At 40.1% G+C, this 21,000-nt stretch overlaps 1 pseudogene; it reads right to left on the bottom strand.

Annotated features, from left to right (window-relative positions):
• Positions 1–18,485: 18,485 nt before the first annotated feature.
• LOC118025413 lies at positions 18,486–20,403 on the bottom strand (annotated as a pseudogene).
• Positions 20,404–21,000: the final 597 nt, after the last annotated feature.

Genomic DNA, 21,000 nt, shown 5'->3' with positions numbered 1-21,000 from the left:
TTTCAGTATGCAATGAATCTATTTTGTTAAATATATTTTAGGTATTTAACATTTTGGATGCTATCATAAGTAATATTGTTATTTTATTTATTTTTAAGATTTATTCATTTACTTGAGAGAGAGAGAGGAGGGGAAGAAGGAGAGAGAGAGAAAAACTTTAGCAGACTCCTCACTGAGCTCAGAGCCCATGTAGGGCTCAGTCTCAAAACTTTGAGATCATGACTGGGAGCCAAAACCAAGAGTCAGATGCTTAACTGACTGTACCACCCGGGAGTCCCAATAATATTGTTATTTTAATTTTATATTTAATTAATTTCTTTACTATTAGTATAGAGGAATATGGTTAGTTTTTGTAATTGACTTTTATACTGAAATCTTGACAAAATCATTTGTAACTTCTAAAAAATTCCTTATGATTTCTACATATACAATCATGTAGATCATGATTCATATACATACATCATATACATATCATATACATACATCCATCAAATGGAGACTTTTTTTTACTTCCTTTCCAGTATTTTTGAATTTTAATTCACTTTTCTTGCCTTATTGCATGGCTAGGACCTCCAATACAGTGCTGAATAGTAATGGTGAGAATGTGCATTCTTGTTTTGTTCCTCATGGGGAAAGCATCTATTCTTTTACCATTGTTATAATGTTAGCAGTAGTTTTTTTGTAGATGCCTTTTATCAGATGGAAGAAGTTGACTTTTACTCCTAACTTCCTGAGAGTTATTATCATGAATGGATATTGAATTTCTTTTCAAATAACCCTCTGTATGTCCTTTATTCTGTTAATATGGTAAATTATACTGATTGATGTTTCAAAAGTTAAACCAACCTTGTATTCTTGAGATATACCCCCAATTGGTCATGATGTATTATCCTTTTTTAATATTACTAGCTTAATTTATTAATAATTGGTTAAGAAACTTTTTGTTTATGTTCATGGGGAATATCAGACTTTAATTTCTTATAATGACTTTGGTTTTGATATCAGAGAATTCTGGCCTCATACAATAGGTAGGGAGGTGTTCCCTCCACTTCTGTTTTCTAAAAGAGTTTGCGTAAGATTGTTATTATTTCTCCTTTAGACATTTGATAAAATTCAGCACTGGAACATGATTGAGTATACAGAATTAATAAAGCCCTGAACAGCTGTAGGATAATGAATGTATATTGTGATCCTTCAAGCTGAACTTTGAAGTTGGAAGCAAGAAGCTTCTGGGGGGTCTTTACTAACAAGCTCAAAACAAGGCAATACAAAAACCAAACAAACAAATAAATGTTCACCAGCTTAATAACTGTATACCAGATGCCAGAGAACATGTTGATTTGTTCCAGTAAGGAGACTACATTTATAACAGCAAGTGCAGTTTGAGTCACCACTTGATTAAGTTTATGATCATGCACTGTCATTCTTCAGAATCCGTCTGTCTTATGCACAGGCTTAAGAGGTTATTTGAATAGGGATGTGTTAGGAATCACCACTTACATATCATTCAAGTCCTTGATGATGGCACAAATTTCTACAGTTCTTCTAGGAATGTGGTGTTGTTTTCAGTTAATATTTTGGTGGGTATGGGAAAAGTTTTAGGGGTTTCCACCTGGCTTTTCTTACCATAATACCCCTTACTTCATAGGTCAGAGAACAAATATGGGGGGTTCTACCAGTTGCTGAGGTTATATATTTCAACCATGCCTTCTGAAATTTTGAAAATAACCATGAAGTAGTTTTGGAGACCCACTGGCCCATTGTGAGACAAACCGAGGCTAAAATTACACTGATGACCTGACCTCTATTAGCACCTACTCTAATGGTGAGCCGGTGTTTTTGGCTCTGAAGAATTAGTGTCAGTTCAGAGTCAATGTCAAGTAATTTCTTTAAAAAGTGATTATTTTCCCTTCTTCAATATAGGCACCAGGATAAGTGGCTGTGGTCCCTTTGGGGAAGGCTAGGAAGAAGAATTACAGTAGTGTGTTGATGGCAGTATATCAGAGTTCATCTTTAGACTGAATGCTGGCTTCTCTTAGAAATGTGCAATATTCCCAGGCCACTTTTATCCCTAATATTCTTATACCTATATTCATATTTCTATATATTCCACCCAAACCAAGCTCTTTCTTTCAAAGTAGGAGATAGGGGTGAAATGTAAATATGTGAGTCTGACCTCTTACCTTACTCATTACTTCTCACAATCCTTCAAGCTGGATAGATTTCTGCTTTATTTTCCTTTATTAAAGGGCCTTTTCCTACAGCATATCCATCTCTAGATGGCATCTCATCCTTCTCCTCTCCCTAATCTGTAAAGGTTGGTGGGAGACAATGTAGATGGGCTTACGTATGAGGAAAGAGGCAATAATATTATCCCCATTACAACTTTATTAAAGCACTTACTAAAGTTTATTTTTTTCTCTTCCATACAACACCTGGTGCTCATCATAGCAAGTGTTCTAAAGTTTATTTTGGTGTAAGCTAGACTATGTACTTCCTAAGAACATGGACTTGTTATTTCATTCTCAATCCTTATGCCTATTTTACTTTTGGCACATGATAGGCACAAATTAAATTTTGTTGAATGCAGAGCATGAATGCTTGAGTGCAAATGTAAACTAGTGTTATTATCAGCAAAAAGCCCAAGTTCTAATTGCAAAATTAAGATGATTATCCTGGGTTTGTAATGACTGTGGGCCACTACATTGAAAAGGTTTTTCTAACTAGCCAAATCAGGAATCCTTCATGTAGCCCCAGAAAAAAGTCTTGATACACTGAAGCCAATTATGTGAAGAAAGAGTTACCCAAGCTATTAAAACAAAGGTAACCTGACATCCCCAGCTTTTGTGGGACAGAACTCAGAGAAACACTAATAGTTTTAATGATTCCATGTTTGAAGTCTGAAGTTCTGTGAATGAGTCACCTTTAGCATATTTAAGTTTATTAACTCTTTTGCTTCTGGCAATTTATTTTTGGAAGCATCTTCCTTATGATCCAGTTGGGGAGTCTGGTGAGCAAGTGCTAGAGCCATGTCAGAGTTCTAGAATCAAAGGGACATGTAAGAAAGAACTGGCTTCCCCTGCTGTATTTCCCACTCATCCTACACACCTTTTTGTGTGGGTGGTTAAATTCCTACTGAGGAAAGGAACTCTGAAGTTTCTTGGAGGCAAGAGAAAGAATAGGGGAGGAACGTGTAGAGCTTGCTTTTTATAGCTAAATGTCTACCAATTGGGAGTGTACTATGTCCTTCCTTCATTATAATATAATCCAAGGCAGAGGAATGAGGCACTAGCAGAAAAGAGATGTAGGTTTCTCTCCAAAAGGGGAAATAAAATTCTACTTCAATTTTTCCTTTGTTGTGCTTCAGATTTCTCACTCTTTCTCTACTTTGGGGTGTTCAATCAAAAGTTTTCATGACAGCAGGGAATATGTATATCTTATTCACCATCTATCCCCAGATGCTTGTTCATGTAAATAAAATTTTAATATATTTATTCAATATAAAATTTTATTTTATTTTTTTAAAGATTTATTTATTAGAGAGAGAGAGAGCAGGTGCAGGGGCAACGGAGAGGGAGAGAGAGAATCTCTAGTAGACTCCATGCTGAGTGTGGAACCTGATGCTGGGCTCAGTCTCCTGACCTTGAGATCATGACCTGAGCCAAAATCAAGATTGGACGCTTAACTGAATGAGCCATCCAGGTGTCCCCAATTTAAAATTTTAAATGAAGTATATATCCATGCATTTTTTTAAAGGCAAGCAGTAAAGAAGAGTATGAAATACAAGGTGTTTATCCCCACTTCCTTAGCCCTTTTCTCATTCCCATGCCCCCCAAACCACCAAACAATTCCTGGATGTATTTCTTCTGGTGATTGCCTTCATATTGATTTATCAGTTTTATATATCTATCTTTGACTCTGCATTATAAAAGATGAGGACTCTATTTACCCTATCCCATCTCCCAACTCCCCCTATCAGGTCTCAGTTTTTATAGTTCTGTTACTTGGTTTGGACAAGTTCTGGTTGAATGGGTGAGTGCACAACCCAGTTTCCTTCTTCATTTCTTTACCCAAACGATGGTACCATGCTTTCTGTACCACGGGAAGCCAGCCCTCTGGTAAACAGTGAAAGAACTTCCCATGCTGTGCCATTGGGTTTTTGTGCTGGTAAGAACAAGCTCAGTGATCTCCTGTTTAATTGTAAATCAGTACCCTTCACAAAAACATCTGAGTTTTATCAGGTCTCAAAGCCATTAATTGAAGGGGGATGTCCTGACACTAGAACTTTAAAACATTTAGTCTTGCTCTTTAAATCCTCCAGGATGCCTTGTAGCTTGCTTCTAGCGAGCTGCCGATTTGCCCTGAGCAAGACAAAGACCGTGGAACTTATGTTCAGTGACTATGGATCATCAACTGTTTTTATTATGTCTGTTTTCTGAGGTTTTCTCTTTTGCTGTTGTCAGATGTATCAAAACAAAACATCTCCAGGAAAAAATATCAAAGGACCTAAAATTAATGTGTTATTTCAGACTTCTTCTACGCCAGCAAAAGAACGTCCCTCTCTGACTAATGTCTGATAATACAAGCCTCGCAGGCCAGCCCCTTTAACGTGCTGATTTAGGGCTCATGCCCGTTTTCCTCTCTCCTCTTTTCATCTTTGTCTCTCTGATGCAATCAGCATGCTGGCCTTAGGCTCACCTCAGTTTTGTTTTATTTTTTAAGGAAAAAAACCTTTTGGTTTTTCAAGTGAATTTAAGATTAAACTCTTCTCCTCTTTTACAACAGATTCTCTAAATCTTAGAGTTGGAAAGTTTTTATTGAACTTTTTGCCTTACAGTGGTCACAGAAAAGTAGATTCTCATCAGTGATCTACTTTGGTAGCACCGTTTGACTCTCAGCCATGGTGATGTCCTAAGAAAAGCATACAACTCGGAATTGAAAAACCAGGTTTGAGCCCTTGATGTGCTGTTTACTTGCTGTGTGACTAGGGGTAGGTCACCTCACCTCTCTGAGCCACAGCTGTCCCAGCTAAAAAATGAAGATAATAACATAGTACTTAGCTCCCAGAGCTGTCGTGCTGGTGCTCAGTGGGTGCTCAATAAACTCATCTCAAACTTCCTGTGTCTACAATCAAGTTGTTGATCTTTTTCCTCATCCTGCTCTACCTCCAGGTCTTATCCCAGTCAATGGCAACCCGCATCTTCTAGTTCCTTCTGTCATGCTTAACACTTTCTCTGTCACCTCAGATCCAGTACATCAGCAAGTCCTCTTGACTCTGCCTTAAAAATATATTCCCAGTCTGATACCTTGGACCACTTCCCCCACTGCCACCATTGTCCAAGACACCATCACCTCTCACCTAATTGCTGCAATGGCCACCTAACTGGTCTCCCTATTCTGTCCTTGCTTGTTTAGGGTCTATTCGAGAGAGAGAGAATCCTTAAAAAAGTGAGTCTGATGATGTCACCTCTCCACTCAGACATAGCCATGATTTCTTGTTAAGGCTGATCTCCACCTGGCTCATACTGGAACTAGGTGCCAGTTGTTAAAATATTGAAATCCTTCCATCTCTATTGGTAGATAGTCTTTCCCCAAAGTCCCCTTTCCCTGATATTCCCCTTCAATTCACAAGGGGATCTCCCCAACAATGCACCAACTCAGGGGTAATGCTTGGCACTTCAGGGGGGCCTCTGGGATGCTGCTTCCATGCTCTGGCTGGATATCCGTGCTGATGGGTTGCTGTCTGTGTTGTATCTGCTGTTAAACATTGTGAATAACACCTGGGCTTGTCCTCTCATTCAAAATAAAAGCCAATTCTCCACACTGATGGGATTCTTTGTTAACATTTTTTACTGCATGTTCCACTACTCCCAGGCTTGTTCATTCCACACAAGCCATGAATGCCTCTTGGCATTTCCTCAATCAAGCTAAGTATGCTCCTGCCTCAGGGCCTTTGCACTTGTTCCTTCCTCTGCCAGTAATGCCCCTGCACCAGATACCCACCCATCTGACCAGCTCTTTTACCTCTTGCAGCTATCTGCTCAAATATCACCTTCTCAACAAGGCGTTTTCTGACTGCCCTATGTAAAATAGAAACCCTGCCCTCTTGCCTACTGGTACATTCTAATTATTGTTCTCAATCATATTTTTTTTCTCCACAGCATTTGTCTCCATCTGACATGCTTTATATTTCACCTATTTATTTGTTTATTGTCTATCTCTTTTCTCCCTACCAACTAGAATGCAAATTCCTTCACTGCAGGAATTTTGTCTGTTCTGCTTACTGTCTTATCTCCAGTGCCTAGAACAGCATCTGACAAATAGTAAGTTCACAATACATTTTTGTGGAATGAATTAATTACTCAGTGCCTGGTTTTCTTATTTGAATAATACAGAAAATAATACATCCCAGATAAATTGTGAAGATTAAATAAATAATGAGAAAGTACCGTGTAAGGTATAAGGCCCTGAGGAAAGGTGAGCTGTCATCAGTCTCCCCTCGTTGATAAATATTTGTGGACCACAGGTACCATCCCTGACACTACTGCCAACAATAGTCTCCATGTTTGAATAATCTCTAAATATTCTGCCCTGGTGTCCTGGGTGTCACAGCACTGAATGGCCTGTGGTACTGCATGTTCCCTAAACCCTGAGTAGACCAGAGAGCCTTCCCAAGGCATCAGGACAAGTTGTGTGGGTCAGCGGCCATGGCAAGCACATGGCTCATTTTTACTAGTCTTTAATGCTTCCCCTGTGGGCACATGCAGGGGTGGGGGACAGTGTCAGCAGACATTTGTACTCTGGTACTTGCATCAGTAAGCCCTGTAAAGGGAAGATAAAGCAGAAGAGGAAAGAGTAGACACCTGCTTTATTCTCCATGCCTGGGAAGAGAAGTCCAATAGTAATAATAGGTTGAGTATATGGCAATGTCTTTACAACTTCACAGGAATGTTTTTAAAATTTAAAGATTTGCTTCAGGAGACCTTTTAGAGACATGATTAAGGATCATGGGGAAAGCAGGCAGGGAGCTTTGGATTGAATCCCCATATCACAGGTTCCATTGAACTCTATTATCCATTCTCATGTCTTTAAAAACAAACAAGCAAACACAGCACACACACAGAGTGAGGTGTACTGTGTATTTGGAGTCTAGAATGTAGGCCTTGTTCTCAAGGTAAACCAAAGTAAACCCACTGAAAGCACACCCTTCCCTAGAACCTCACATCCCCTTTAATTCAAAAAAGAGAGCTGGCATCTTCACTATCGTCTTAGAATAAAAAAAGGGAAAGGTAAAACACTCTTACTAAAGTTATCGAGAGTAGCCTGCCTTGTTACAGGTTCCTTTCTCCCTCTGTACCTGAGGAAATGAGGGATTTTGGCATCTGTCCTGAATCAATCCTAAATTTGTGGCAAAACAACGTGATCCTGGAGATTAGAAGGTGAGTCTTGCCTCCCAGACCATTATCACAGGGACTAGACCCCACCACTACCACGCATGCATGCACATTTGAGATAGGTATCCTTTCGCCAGTTGTAAGATAAATATTTAATTCTGTAAGGGTCGGAGTCTTTAGGTTTGCACAATGATACATAGCTTTAAGTTAGTGGAAAATAATTTTGGAAGGCAGATCTTGGTTTCCATGTCATAAAAATATTTCTCTCTAGTATTTTGTCCTGACAGCTCAAACAAATATAATATGAGAATGCTACCTGTGGCTTATTTTTTTTCTTTTGGTTTCTAATGCTGAATTTATAATCTTCTCTAACTTTGTGCGACCACACATATTTAAAATTCCTGTATCAATTTGATTCGCTGCCACATTTCCTTCTGTGTAGAAAAGGAAGTTACAGACCTCAAATGGCTTTTACATTGTCTGCATGATAAGTACACTATACATATGGGATATCAGATGCTTCATTTCAAGGCTGCTCTTGACATTGCTGCTGTTAATGAGTCTTCCATTTGGGAATATTTCCATTCCATACCAAAAAACTATTGAAGGGGTGAAGGAAAGTGGTGAAAACGGGCCCTCCACAGATGCCAGCAAGTTTCCCAGTTGGCTGGGATCACGACGTCATTCCAAAAGGGATGACTGGAGGGTAGGAGTTGGGGGGTGGGGTGGGTAGAAATAAAAACAAATTTTGGCAGACCCAAGTTTAGAAGAAAAACAATACTTTCACCGAATTTAGCCTCTGCTCTCTGTCACAGAAAATTATAATAAGTACAAGAGAATTGCATTCAATTTTGGTCAAGTATTATTCTTGGAATATGCATTAGTCAGAATTGGCCTCATTAGGAGGGCACTTTTTGAACAGCTCTGTAGTGGTTCACAAAGCATGCAGACTCCTGAGAGGGTGTGATTCGAAGTTTAACAAGCTTATTTCACGTTCGAGAACATTTACATCTCAAACCAGGACTCAGACCAGGGCTGATCCTGGACCTTTACATGACCAGAAGTAGAGCAAAGTGCATTGATATATGAACATGCAGTAACATTATCAGAACTGCCACGGCCCGTTAATTACAAACCTATCTATTGACACCACAGCTCGTAGACAGCCTTCTTCCCCCCTCCCCTTCTTCTAAGTCAACAAATGAACCTACAAATGCGTTGAATTCACATACCAGTGCACAGTGAAGCACATGTTTTTATTTTGCTTCCCTATTTATAATCTTTATTTTGAAAACAACAGTTGTGGTTTGGATGGACTGTGAGGCTGAATGTTATACATGTGAAGGCTCATAATACTCTTTTCTGGAGGCTCTCAGAGCATTTTTGGCTGTGTTGTCTGCTTTGTCATCATCACATCAGTGTAGAGTAAGTACAACATACATTTCCAAACACACTTAATGGATGAAGAAAATGAAAGGTAGGAGATTAAGCAGTTTGCCCAAGCTAACAGGAAGATTTGGGGGTATTTGGTGGAGTTACAACTAGGCTGCAGAGTAGATCCAGAGAGGTATGGACGAAACTCTTACCTACTTTTCACCCAGAGCAGAAAGACTAAGCAAAATTAAACCTTTATCATATCCTGTATCTTGATACTAAGACTAATTCAGAAATGTGGTAACCCAGAGCAGAGAAGCCAAAAGCTCAGAAAATATCAAATCCATTTACCTGGAGGAGGTGCTTGGGGGAAGATGCAGGAGCCCTCACCCAAGAGCAAAGATATTTCCAACTGGTTTGGGCTTCTCCCTAAAAACATTGCTGTTGCCCTTTACTTCTACAAAGCAAACAGAGGAACGCTCACACTAGGTGCTGCCAAGCTGTTTTTGTCTTCAAAACTGGTGCCGATTTCAACCCTAGCACAGAGGCCCTTTCCTCAGTGACTACTTATAGAAAAAAGCTTGACCTCGTTGAGATCACTTGAACTTCTGTCCAGATTTGAGGAGTGTATGTAAGCTTACTTAAAGCTTTTCGGGTCCCTCTGAGGTGGCAGAGAGAATATCAGTGAAGCTCGGTTCCTTCCCTGGTGTTGATATACACAGCCTTTCTCACAGGATTCTAGCATTCTCGCCTTTGGCCCAAGCCACGACGTGCCCAGGTGTGTGTAACTCAGCACTAAAATTAACATCTATGAACCCTTTCAGACCTCGCATATTCGCGTTCACTTTTATTTTGGTAATTAGGTTTCAGGCAGGTTTTTATTTCTTTTGAACCAAGTCATCTAGCCCCTAGTTTTCATCAAAGAATCTTGGTTAACTTTGATTTTTAATTCTCAGACACCCAACTCGTTGAACCACCCATCCTGACTCAATACCCTGCTATTTTATTCCATATAAGGCCTTGAAATGTACTCACCTTACTCAGTGAAAATCCCTCCGGGATGGGGAGGTGCCAGCACATTAGAAATGTGATCTAAAGTCGCTCTGCCCAAGTTGGTTTTATCCAGGTTAGAAGATATCAGGTATAAAATGAGAAAAAAACATGATCTCCCAGCACTTATCAGACCATCTTCTTATAAGACTTTTTCTTGTTTAGTTTTTTAGTTCATTTCTTGGTTTTTCTGGAAAAAATGCTGCAGTTATGTTGCTCACGCAGCCAAAAATCTGCACTTAATTGGGCACATAAAAAAATAGCAGACAGGAAGTCTATTTCCTCACAGAGAGAGATTGTGGTTTACGGACTCTGTGCAAAGCCAGTGCATTAATTTATTTTTTAATGCACTCCTGGTGAGCTGTCTCTGGCACCCCAAAAGCTGTTTGAGTGCCCACCAGAAGCAGTATCAGCCCAGGTAGAGCTACTTGATTCCCAAATATTAGTTTAATCTGGGTTTGATTTTGAATCCATCTTCAGGTCTTGAATTTTTCTGGATGCTAGAGAAATCAAGAATGTAATATTTGTGTATGTGCTAAGAAAGTTATACGTATTTGTGAGAGAGACCGCAGCATCCCCCAAGCAGGGCTGCATGGACGCTCCATGAGTTCTGGGAAAACATTTAAGTGGCCTGGGTAACTTTCCGTGCACACATGCTCCATCCATTCCCCGTGGGAGCCGGAGAGCTTCCCGAGGTCTATCAAGTTACAAAGGGAAAGGAAGCCTTTATCAGAAGTTTGAAGATGCTTCCTTTTCCAGTTGTCTTTCCATCTCCTTAGCCCTACCCTTTACATTGTTCCTTTGTCATGAATCCCAACTGTATTGGAGTCATAAAAATCACATTTCTAAGAAGACTGAGGAACTCTCATGGAGTTTTAGAGCCCAGCATCCCATGGACAGATGAGGAAAGGGAGACAAAAAGGAGTTCGTGATTTTCTTTCTTTCCGAAGACACGGGGCTCATGTAGGAGAGGCAGGACTAAAACCTGATGTTTCCCCTGACACCACGCTGCCTTTCTGTGTGAGTGGAAAAATAAAAATGAAACTACTGTTCTCTTGTCACTTGGTTTGAGCCGTAAGACAGGGTACATTTGGTTCTAGGCACTTTCTATCTGCTTGTCTTGGGCACAAAGCCCCATAACTTGGAAAAATTATATAAGCCCCAATTCTTTCCTAGGGCATGTGAGAAACTGCCATTTGTTTTTAGCAACCTAGTGTCATAAAGTTAGTGTGGGCCTAATCCTACTTAAAAGTTAAATGAGAGCTTTTGTGTAATTGCCTTGCCTTTTAATTCAGACTAAGCCACAGGTAATCAAGTCTCTCCCTAATACCCTGGCTTTACAGGAACCCAAACCCATTGGTTTATACAGGTATCACTGGCCTCAAACTGCAATTCTCTAATGCTCATGGTCAACTCAATCCCTGGAGGGGATTTACGTCATGCTGGTGTTTTCACATAGTGCTTTGTCTGGGACTAATTTTGACACTTTGCCTGCCAGAGAAGATAAAACTTGGGGTCTTTTTTCAGTCGTTGCCCCATCCAGATTCTGCTGGGCACTTCATCAAGAGGATCAGAGAGCTTAGACGCAGTCTCAGTTTCTCAAACTTGTCTCTGATTCTTTGGCTCTGTCTTCAAAGGAATAAACCAAACAGGAAAGAAACTATTGCATATGGTCATGGCTGGATGTATTTTGATTTTGTACTTTTTCCTCCTTTGGTGTTTATAGAGGGGAATCATGTGTGGGGCTCAATATCTCTGCTAGCTGATTTGGGGATTTGGGGGTGGGGAGTAGTGCTCCCTTACTTCTAATAGGAATGACGGTTCTGGATGTTCTTGAATTGTTTTGTCCTGACTTGGTACTATCTCATATAGAAAGGGAAAACTAATGATACTTATTATCATTTATTATCAAGTTCCCACTACCCCTCAGGGCTGGTTCTAGAGTCTTCATCTATATTATCTCATCTTCCAAATCACTGTAGAGGGTAGGTTTCTTTATCTTCATTTTATAGGTGAAGGGAGAAAAAATCTAGTTCTTTCCCATCACCCTCAGGATAAAGTCCAAATCTCTTAACAGGAAGAATCAGGAAAATGTCGTGGTTAAGGGTATAAACTGTACGGCTAGGCTGCCTGCCTTTGAATCCCAGATCTGCCGCTTACTAGTGGTGCTAACTCACTCAGGCAAGTTCTTCAAGTTTTCTGTGCCCCAGTTACTGCATCTGTACATGGAGACAGAACCTTATGTGGTTGTTAGAGAGTTGAATATTAATAAACTTAAAGTGCTTAAAATAATGCCTGGTGCATAGTTCTAAATGTTAGCTAATATGATTATCACCACCACCACCACCATCATCATCATCATCATTCCTTTTGGTAACAGGAATGTTGAATGAGACTTTATTATCTCAGGTTTTGGCTAAAGTTGGGAATACTAGCTGAAAAGTACCCTGATATTTTAAAGAGGAGCTCCTAGATACATTTTTATAGGACTTACTGACATATAGCTCAGTGGTCCTGATTCTATCACCCCCTATCACCACTTACGCAGAGAAAAGACTAGAAATTCAAGAACACTTTGAAGTGGAGAATTCACAGGATTAGTATGTTTTCTTTTTTCTTTTCTATTCTTTCTTCTTCTTCTTCTTCTTCTTCTTCTTCTTCTTCTTCTTCTTCTTCTCCTCCTCCTCCTCTTCCTCCTCCTCCTTCTTTTTTTTAAGAATTAGTATGTTTTCAATCTAGTGGGTAGAGCTGTGATATTTCCCTAAAACAAGTAATTGGCTTTAAACAGTGTGAGCTCCCTGAAAGGAGACTGGGACCTTTACCTCACCTGGAGGCTTGCTATGCTGGGGCATCTGTAGGTTGTTCTGGCATTGGCCCCAGATCAGAGTGTGAAGAGAAGATTCTGGGAAGTCTGACAACCTGGTGAACAGAGAGATTCCTGCTTGCTTCTTCCCCAGTGGATTCTTTTTCTTTTAATTCCAGTATAGTTAACTGGAAGTTAATGTGTTACAGTGTTAATGTTAGTTTCAGGTGGACAATATAGAGATTCAACAATTCCATACATCACCCAGTTCTCATCACGACAAGTGCACTCCTTAATCGCCTTCACCTATTTCACCCATCTCCCACTCCACTCCTCTCTGGTAATCATTGGTGGTTCTCTATAGTTAAGAGTATGTTTCTTGGTTTGTGTCTCTCTCTCTCTCTTTTTCCTTTGCTCTTTTATTTTGTTTCTTAAATTCCACATATGAGTGAAACCATATATTATTTGTATTTCTCTGGCTTTTTTTCGCTTAGCATAATACTCTCTAGCCTCATCTGTGTCATTGAAAATGGCAAGGTTTCATTCCTTTTCATGGCTAAATAATATTGTGTGTGTGTGTGTGTATACATATATATACACACACATGTATACATATCACCTCTTCTTTATCCATTCATCTATTGATAGACACTTCAGTTGCTTCCATAGTTTGGCTATTGTAAATAACACTGCTATAAACATAGAGGTGCATGTGTCCCTTTGAATTAGTGTTTTTGTATTTTTTGGGTAAATACCCAGTGGTGCAATTACTGGATCGTTTCCTTGGTGGATTCCTAAGGAGCAGCCCTCATTGGTAGGGTGAGGAAAGACACAGTTTCATGTGGTGAGGACCCGTGAGCTTCCTGTGGGTCCGGTGGATGCCTTGAAAGCTGGATAGGTTTTGATCATCTTGATATACTCAGCCCTGGGGGAGGACTGTCAACATTGGGAGACTGGAGGTATATGGCCAAGGTCAAAAAGAAGGTGACAGGAGTGGGCTGGAAAGTTCACTAATTATGTGAACTGTGGCTGTGGAGTCCCATGAAGAATCTACATCTCTGCCCCATGAAAGAGCCAGTGTCTGAATGCCCATGATAGCCAGCCAGTCAGCACTAGTGTTCACTCTGAAGGAACTACAATATCAGGACCAGTTAGGTTAAAATATATACTTTTATTTGTATTTCTCTGTGCTCCTCTTCCTCTTCCCTGACCCTAGAAGGACAGTAGATGAAGAGGGAAAGAAAAGACCATGATACCTTATCCAATGCAGATCACCAAGCCACATCTCAGGCCACTTGGAAATTGAAATTTTAATTTAGATTTAACAAGACTTTTTGCTGTCTAAAAAAGTGAGTCCTAATTAATGAAATTAAGTTGTTGTTTTAGCAAAAAAGTAATCTAAATGTTATGAACTCTGCTTGAAAGATCATCAAGGAGCAGGGAGGGAAGGGAGTATGCAGCAGAATGTGTTTGAATTCTTAATGTGAGCGACTATATATTTTTAGTAACTTGCCCAAGACTACACAGCTTAAATGGCAGAATTTGAAAATGAACCCATGTATGATTACCAATGCCTTGGTATTTTTGCTACATGGAATTTCCCCTGAAATCTTATGGTAAAATTAACCAGAAAAATTCTGTTAAAATGTACTACAACTCATAAAAGCCTGGCTAAATTTGTGTAACCTATTCAAAATGCCTTATAGAAATAAGCAGGGGCAATTAAAGTGTTTTGGCAGCCCCTTAACATTTAAGGTTTGGTACCTTAGGGAGGAATATCTAATCATAGAAGAAGGACACTAGAATGACATCACAGCTAAGAAATATATATACATATATATGTGTATGTATATATAGACACACACATATAATACATAGGCATGTGTATGTATGTATATGTATATACTCATACATTTATAAAAACTGTAGAATAAAAGAATTGTAGGGACATGGAGGCTCTAGTCAAACTTGTTATTTTAAAGATGAAGAAACTATTCCTAAAGAAGTGAAGCTGTTTCCTTAAAGTCTCAAGAGATTAAGTGGCAAAATCTTTATTCCAGGTCAGTTATTTCCCCAGTTCATGCAGCTTAGGTGCTGGGCAGAGCCAGGGGAGATGTGTTTCTGGGCAAGGTACCACAGAAGAACTCCTTTCTAAAGTCCTGGGTGTGACCTCTCACCCTCAGGTGGACGCATGGAACCTTAGTGAAAGGAAGCAGACTTAGATGTAGAGTTGGGTTGAAAGAGTGATCGATCGTTCTTGGCCCACACGGACTTGAGTCAACATTTCCTTGCGGACCTAAGGATAGCTTGGAATACTGTGGCCCTACAACCAGGAGCTGAGCCTGTGGCTAGGATTAAGTGGATCACCCTCTTTTGACAGACGAGTGGGCTACAATTTAACACCCTTGTCAACATGGGTCAGAAAAGTGGCAGAGAGTCTCCACTACAAAGGAGTCTTTCCTTGGGGAATCTAAGCGGCACTGAGGTCCTTATAAAGACCAGAACGTTTAGTCTTAAAATCTGTATCAAGACCAGAACCTTTGCTGTGATTACTCACACATGCAGCTGAGCAGAAACAAATGGCTCTGGAAGGCATTCTTACAATTATAAAGGAATTGTATTGCCAGAGAAGCCAGAAAACCAGCCTGCCACAACCGGTGACAAATCAGCCTGACTTCTGGATCTATAAATCAACATCGACAAGAAGTCGAGTGTGGAAGTTGTGGTGGCCCCAAGGAAGTATACTCTCCAGTGTCTGCTCCAGAGGCAGCCATGGGAGACAAGGGACAAAAGAAATCCTCTCAGAGAGCTAAAGCCATAGCTGCCAGATGGGTTGACTGAAGGACTCACACCATCAGCAGGACAGGAGTTTGCACAGTTCCTTTCCAAGAGGACTTGATCATTCTCATAGATTGATGACAGCTGTGTGCTTCTCATTTTCCCTTTTCCAGTGGGAGTTTTATTTCTGTCATCCTGTCCCTACTCCTTAATTTTTATATTGGGTATTCAGGGACAGATGATTTGTCTGTTAATTATAGACCACCATTTTATAAAGAGCCACATCAGGATCCTTGATGTAGAAGGCTGATCTCATCCAGAGAATCCTCAATCTTGACCTAGATGCAGGAAGTGGATGAGGCTTAGGGATTGTATTCCTTGGGAAGGGATGAGGGTATTCTCTGTGGAGAATGAATAATACAAACATGTTCAAAGGGATGGAATGTGGCCAAGATTATCCACTGTCCCTCAAGATCTGTCCTTTGCCCCCATGTAGATGGGGTGGCTATGTGAAGTTCCACCTAATGGGTTATGCGCAGAAGCAAAGAACAAAATTTCATACACATATCTCCCTTAATGGAGGGGACATGTTCTTCCTCCTTTCTCCCACCCATTGCTTGGAATGTGGATGTGATGAGGAGCTACCCAGGACCTTGCAGACAGAGAACACTCTAGCAATGGTGGATCTGTAAGGCAGAGAACCCAAGTCCTTGGACAATCTTGTGAAGACTGGGACTGCCTGCCTTTGGACAGTTACATGAGAAACAATTTTCTATTTTCTTTATGCAACAGGTATTTGGGGCCTCTGTTTCATAGAGCCAAATTTTTATCCTTTCATTCATGCTTACTTTAATACAACACTTAATACATGCTGCCAAGGAGTTTACAATTCAGACCTTTCTTTCAATCCTTAAACGCTAAGACCAGTTCCCTATACATTTTGGACTAAACAATATAAAGCTAAAATGTAAACCTTATGAGGTCAGAGATCTTGTTTGCCTTGTTCATCACTGGTACATGGTAGGCACTCAGTCTTTGTTCCTTTGCTCCATGCTCATAAATGATCATTTAATTAATCAACTCAGACATGTTTATTAAGTACCCAGTATGTGTGAGATTCTGTGTTTGGAGATCAGAAGAAGGAGGAAAAGGAGGAGGAAGAGGAGGAGAAGGAGTATTATCACTTACTCAGTACTGAGCATCGCTCCAAGTGTTTTACACAGTATTTGTACATATAATCCAAATCATAAACCAACAAAGCAGGCTCTGTTATCATCTCCATTTACATATCAAGAAATCAAGGTACTGAGAACTTAAGTGACTTTCCTAAGGTCACACAGATTATGAAGGGAGTATCTGGGGCTAGAAACCTGGCAGTTTGCCCTGGAGCCTCCCCTCCTAAGCATAGCATTCTCCTGCCTTTCCAAAGAGTAGGAGGCATCATTCTTCCCATTAAACAGTTAATCGAATTTCCAAAGACCACAATCTCTCTAATGCATGTTCTGGAAAATGAAAGTTCATATTTGAAAATCACAAAGCCCATTTTAGACAAAAAGTATTATGCGTTTTGTTTAAATAGCAATTATTTTGTCAGATAAGTAATAGAGCTCCCCAAAGGGGTAATTTTAATGCAATGGAGTTAACTTTCTAGTACACAAACCTATTTTCTAATTTTACAAACCAACAATTTAATTTCCTGGTCATTAAAAAAAGGAAATTTTAGAGTCTTTACTAATTGTTTAATAATAGTTTTGGCAAAATTAGAATACCATTTCTTCTTTTGATAACTACTCTTTATATAAACCAAGTAAAGGAATAATTCCCTTCCAAAAATAATGTCCAACATAATATAAAAAGGCATATAAAGAATAATTACTTTCTTTAATAAATTAAAAAGGATTTTTGAGAAAGATAAATATAGTTGCTCAAAGTAAAATTCTCACATGAAAGACGAGCTGCTAAATATAAAACAGTTTATAAACTAGATGGAATAAAAAGGAAGTAGGAGACAAAGTGCTTATATTTGGAGGGCTTAAAATCAACCAGACAGTGTCCATCATGGAAGTGCTCCCACCATGGCCTATCTGAAGCTACCAATGTGAGGTCACTGGACAGAGTTGGGAAGGGGGGCGCACAATTGGGGTCCATGGCTCATATGAGCAGGCTCCAGGGCACCATGGCTCATGAGACAACCACCACATTTCAGATACACAAACGATTCTGTGTCTGGTGTTGTGCTACACATTTGAACAGGGACTACAAGGAGAATGTACCCAGGACTGTAAGAGTAAGAATGTCTGGTGCAAGTTCAGCGAAGCATCTCCTGAGCAGAGGGATGTGGAAGAAAGGTAAAGCAGGCTTTGTCTTCCAGGAGCTTAGGAGAACAAGACAAGCACACACAAAGCATTGCTGGTGCCACATGCAGACAGTATTATTGAACAGTGCCTGTTGCACATTTCAGGTGCTCAATCAAATGCATCGTAGTCCCAAATGAATATGAAATGCAAGCCACAGTCCTTCCTGTAGAGAAACGCCAACCATCATTGGCATTTAAAATAAAAAGCATAGTTTTTATTTTTAGAGTTCATTAAGTACCTGTTTTAATTAGTTTAGCCTCTCTGCCTTTGCACTGTCAGAACTTGTGTTATTGTTTCTTTCATCTACCTTCTCCCACTCCAGAGGTGGTAAAACTGGTGTAGAAACTTCTTGATCTGGTTTAGAGAGACAAAATCTAGATCCCTATGGATTGGTTTTGAGAGTTACCGTCTGAGTTAATCTGGGCCCTTTACAGTTACACCTTCTACCTTCAGTGTGAGAGCAGAGGTGGAGACTACTGAAAGACTCAGAAGGATAACAATTGAACAATTGTGATTTGCAAAACGTCTTCAGGGATCACTTAAATGTACAGCCATACCTCGGAGATATTGCAGGTTTGGGTCCAGACTACTGCAATAAAATGAATATTACAATAAAACAAGTCAAATGAATGTTTTAGTTTCTCCGTGCATATAAAAGCTGTGTTCACACTCCACCGTAGTCTACTAAGTGTGCAATAACACTACGTCTGAGAAAACAAGGTATATACCTTAATTAAAATGCTTTATTCCTAAAAAATGCTTGCCATCAACTGAGCATTCAGAGAGTTGTGATCGTTTTGCTGGGTCTTGCCTTGATGTTCATTGCTGCTGACTGATCAGGATGGCGATTGTTGAAGGTCAGGGTGTCTGTGGCAATTTCTTAAAATAAGACAATGAAGTTTGCCTCATTGATTGACTTTTCCTTCCATAAACTTTTGTCTGTAGCACATGATAGCATGTGATAGCATTTTACCCACAGCAGAACTTCTTTCAGAATTGGAGTCAATCCCCTCAAACCCTACGGCTTCTTTATCAATTAAGTTGATTACCATTCTAAATCCTTCTTGTCATTTCAACAGTCTTCACAGCATATTCACCAGGAGTAGATTCCACCTCAGGAAACCGCTTTCTCTGCTCATGTGTAAGAAGCAACTCCTCATCCATTAACGTTTTATCATGAGATTGCAGCAATTCAGTCCCAACTTCAGTCTCCAATTCTAGTTCTCTTGCTATTCCCACCACACCTGCAGTAACTTCCTCCACTGAAGTCTTGCGCTCCTCACAGTCATCCTCGAGGGTTGGAATCAACTTCTCCCAAACTCCTCTTCGTATTGGTATTTTGACCTCTCCCCATGATTCAGGAATGTTCTTAATGGCATCTAAATGGTGAATCCTTCGCAGAAGGCTTGCAGTTGACTTTGCCCAAATCCATCAGAAGAATTGCTACTTACGGCAGCTGTAGCCTTATAAAATGTACTTCTTAAATAATAAGAGTTGGAAGTCAAAATAACTCCCTGATCCATGGCTGCAGAATGGATGTTGTGCTAGCAGGCACATTGTACATTGCACGTTTGTACATTGGACATGTGCGTCTCCATCAGAGTTCTTGGGTGACTGAGCAGTAATATTTTGAAAGATATCTTTTTTCCTTCCTGTGCAGTATATCTTAACACTGGGCTTAAAATATTCAGTGAACTATGTTGTAAATGGATGTGCTGTCATCCAGGCTTAGTTGTTTCATTGATGGAGCACAGGCAAAATAGATTTAGCATAATTTTTAAGGGCCCTAGGATTTTCAGAATGGTAAATGAACGTTGTCTTCAACCTCAGGTCACCAACTGCATGGACCACTAACAAGAGAGTCAGTCTATCCTTTGAAGCTTTGAAGCCAGGTGTGGACTTCTCTTCTCTAGCTCTGAGAGTCCAAGATCGCATCTTCTTCCAATAGAAGGCTGTTTTGTCTACACTGAAAATCTGTTGTTTGGTGTAGTCACCTTCATTAATGATCTTACTAGACCTTCTGGGTAACTCACTTCAGCTTCTGCATCAGCACCTGCTGCTTCACCTTGCCCTTTTATGTTATGGAGACGGCTCCTTTCTTCAAACCTCATGAACCAACCTCTGCTAACTTCACACTTTTCTTCTGTGGCTTCCTCACCTCTCTCAGCCTTCATAGAATTGAAGAGAGTTAGGGTCTTGCTCTGAATTAGGCTTTGGTTTAAGGGAAGGTTGTGGCTGGTTTGATCTTCTATCCAGACCACTGAAACTTTCTCTACATCAGCAATAAGGCTGTTATGCTTTATCATTCATGTGCTCACCAGAGTAGCACTTTTAATTTCCTTCAAGAAATTTTCCAGTGCATTCACAACTTGGCTAACTGTTTGGTGCAAGAGGCTTAGCTTTTGGCTTATCTCGGCTTTCAACACGACTTCCTGACTAAGCTTAATCATTTCTAGCTTTTGATTTAGAGCGTGAGATGTGCGACTCTTCTTTTCACTTGAATACTTACAGGCCATTGTAGGGGTTGTTAAGTGTCTAATTTCAATACTGTGTCTCAGGAATAGGGAGGCCCGAGGAGAGGGAGAGAGCTGGAAAAACAGCTGGTCAGTGGAGCAGTCAGTACACACCAGTTAGCAATAAAGTTTGCTGTCTTGTGTGGGCACAGTTTGTGATGCTCTAAGACAATTACGACAGTTACATCAAGGATCACTCATCACGGATCACCGTAAGAAAGAGAGTAATGAGAACATTGGAAATATTGCAGGAATTACCGAAATGTGACACAGGGACACGAAGTGAGCAAATGCTGTTGAACAAACGGGGTTGGTAGACTTGCTTGATGCAGGGTTGCCACGACCTTCTATTTGTAAAAAACACAGTATCTATGAAGTGCAAGAGCCTATACCGGGATTTATGTATCGTGGTCAGTACTCTACTTAGTTTAGCAATGCAATTTTTCGTGTGTGGCAAACAGGCAAGGAGTAATACGTCATAGCTTTCTTCATCTATAAGGAATCCAAGGTTTCACCAAGTCTCTTTTTGCTGCAATTCTAGTATTTCCTTATGGCTCTATAGAAAAGGATGATGAAAAGACAAAAGGAACAGCAATTTATTAAAACAAAACTCAGAAACTCTGCCCTCAACTTTTCAGTTAGGCCTTTCATAGCAGCTCTTGGACTCAGTGACCACACCCTTTGACATGATCTCCATGCTTTAATGGAAGAGAGTGTTCAGCTTTCCTGGG

The sequence above is a fragment of the Mirounga leonina genome, unplaced genomic scaffold, assembly GCF_011800145.1.
Source record: "Mirounga leonina isolate KUSES-001 unplaced genomic scaffold, KU_Mleo_1.0 Mir_201, whole genome shotgun sequence".
Lineage (NCBI taxonomy): Eukaryota > Metazoa > Chordata > Mammalia > Carnivora > Phocidae > Mirounga > Mirounga leonina.
The sequence above is the reverse complement of the archived record's forward strand: the minus strand, read 5'-3'. Positions and strand labels throughout refer to the sequence as shown.